Source organism: Dromiciops gliroides, chromosome 2, assembly GCF_019393635.1.
Source record: "Dromiciops gliroides isolate mDroGli1 chromosome 2, mDroGli1.pri, whole genome shotgun sequence".
Taxonomy (NCBI): domain Eukaryota; kingdom Metazoa; phylum Chordata; class Mammalia; order Microbiotheria; family Microbiotheriidae; genus Dromiciops; species Dromiciops gliroides.
The window spans coordinates 517,443,118-517,445,497 of NC_057862.1; the positions used below are offsets into that span (position 1 = coordinate 517,443,118).

General features: G+C 42.3%; 1 pseudogene; it reads left to right on the forward strand.

The window, feature by feature from the left end:
- The first annotated feature begins 412 nt into the window (after nucleotides 1–412).
- Nucleotides 413–1,685, forward strand: LOC122739225 (annotated as a pseudogene).
- The last annotated feature ends 695 nt before the right edge of the window (nucleotides 1,686–2,380 follow it).

The following is a 2,380-nucleotide window of genomic DNA, read 5'->3' on the forward strand; positions in this document are numbered from 1 at the left end:
TTGTCTTCTCAATAAGGAAAGGTGGGAAGGGATAAAGGGAGAGAATGTAAAACTTGAAGTTTTTAAAACAAATGGTCAAATCATTTTTTACATGTAATTGGGGAAATAGAATGCTGCATAAATATTAAGAATTAAGAAAAAAACAAAAAGATTTTATCAGGATCATATATATGTAAATTGTAATACAACCAGAGAAGGGTGACTATAACAGTGGGGATATTGAAAACCATGTATTAAAGGGTCCCGCCTAGTGGACTGGGAAGTAGGAGCCAGCTGAGATCCAGGATGTGGGTTATGGGAGTTGAGGAGATGGGCATCTTGGAGAGAGCCATTGGTGTAAAGGTGCCTCCGCTGTAGGCCCAATCCGGCCCAACCCGGCCCAACCTGGGCAACGGACTCGGGAGTGTGAGGGATGGAGGGGTTGAAATCATTGAGCAGCACCATGCAGGTGAGCTTTGTGTGCCAGCGCCTCGGCTAGCCCCTGAAACTGGACATGTCCTTCAAGATCCTAGACCAAGTCACCATCTGGGAGCTCACAACTTCACTACTCACCACAGCTCAGACAAAACCTAGAGAGACCTAGGAGGAAGAAACTAATTTAGAAGAGGAGCCATTTGCTGAAACTCGGCAGTATGGTGTCTCCTGCAGACACATCCCCCCAGCTAGGACAATGTGCACGGAAAGTGCCAACAGCTTCACTCTTGTTAGGGAGGCGTATGATGGAAGCACCATGGAGAATCTCTGCTGAAGACTGAAGGTTACTGGAGACCTTCTTGATATGCCAGGCCAGATAGATGTGGATCACCCTCTGTGTGAGGAATGTACAGATAATCTATTGGATCAGCTGGACACCCAGTTCAACATCACAGAAAATGAATGTCAGAACTACAAACGCTGTTTGGAGATCTTGGAGCAAAAGAATGCAGATGATGAGGAGAAATTGAAGATGGAGTTGAAGGAGCTGGCACTTAAGGAAGAGCAGCTGAATCAGGAACTAGGAAATGTAGAAAAGAACCCCAAAATCATGGCAGGAGATCTTGAGGAAGTCCAGGCAGAGACTTAATGGCTAGATCAGGAAGAAGCTCAATACCAGAGGTAATATAGTGAATTTAAACAACAACTGGAGGTAGATGATGAGTGCCGACAATCAGATGCATTATGCCCAGATCCTACTGGACAAACTGAAAAACACAAATGTTTTTTAAGGCAACATTCTACATCTGGCACAGTGGACAGTTTGGCACAATTAATAACTTTAGACTGGGGGGGGGCTCTCTAGTGGATTGGAATGAGATGCTGCTCCATACCCTAGCCAATAAAATGGGCCTGAAATTTGAAAGGTATCTCCTTGTTCCTTATAGAAATCACTCATATCTGGAGTTTCTCACAGACAAATACAAGGAGCTGCCATTACACTGTTCTGGAAGTTTGCAGTTTTTCTGGGACAAGTTTGATTATGCAATAGTGGATTTCTTGGACTGTGTATAGCAGTTCAGAGAGGTGGAGAAGGGCAAGGCAGGCTTCTGTCTGCTGTACAAGACACAGGAGGCAGTGGCAGCTCTTATTCCATCAAAACCCAGTTCAACTCTGAGGAGCAATGGACAAAGGCACTCAAGTTTATGCTGACAAATTCAAAGTGGGGTCTTGCTTTGGTCTTCTCACAATTTTATAACAAATTAATTTAATTTTCTTTTTTTTCTCCTCCAAGAGGGTGAGGGAGACTTCTGCCTTAATGGCTTGAGAATATGTTTTGTTGGCAGAAATGTTATGAATTAAGTTCATTTCATATTAAACAATACAACATGTTTACAGTACCAAAAAAGAAAATCCACAAAACCACTTTATTTTAAAAGAATAACATCCTATTATAAGTAGTGTCCAGAGCAGTAAGATAATTTGCATAACTCTCCACCAGTCTATTTCACAACCTTATACTCTCCTTGAAAACAGAAAATCAGGTTCCTTTTATAAAAAAGTTTGAGTTGAGTGCTTATTGGTGGATTTTATCTTCTAATTTTATGCATATTCATGTGTAATTTAAAATTCTAAATGTGGGTTCTAATCTGTCCCCTCAGTTTTGGGGGGAAACTGACTAAAATCACTGGTAAACAAGTTTAGGTTTTTTAAGGGTTTATTGAAAGGTAGTAAAAGAAAGGGAAAGATTGACAACAGATTTCTTATAGCCTAAAATCCTCACCTTCCTAAACTCCCCTGAAGTTCCTTGCCACCACGCTGATGTCTTGCAGCCAAAGAGAGGGAGCTCCCTGTGCAGGCTCAGCTTCCTCCTTCCTGTCCCCTCCCAGAAATGGGAGGGTCTTCAAGCTGATTGGTTGACTCGGCCAGAAGGCGGTCAGAGTTCAAAATTGTTAGCTTCTGAGAA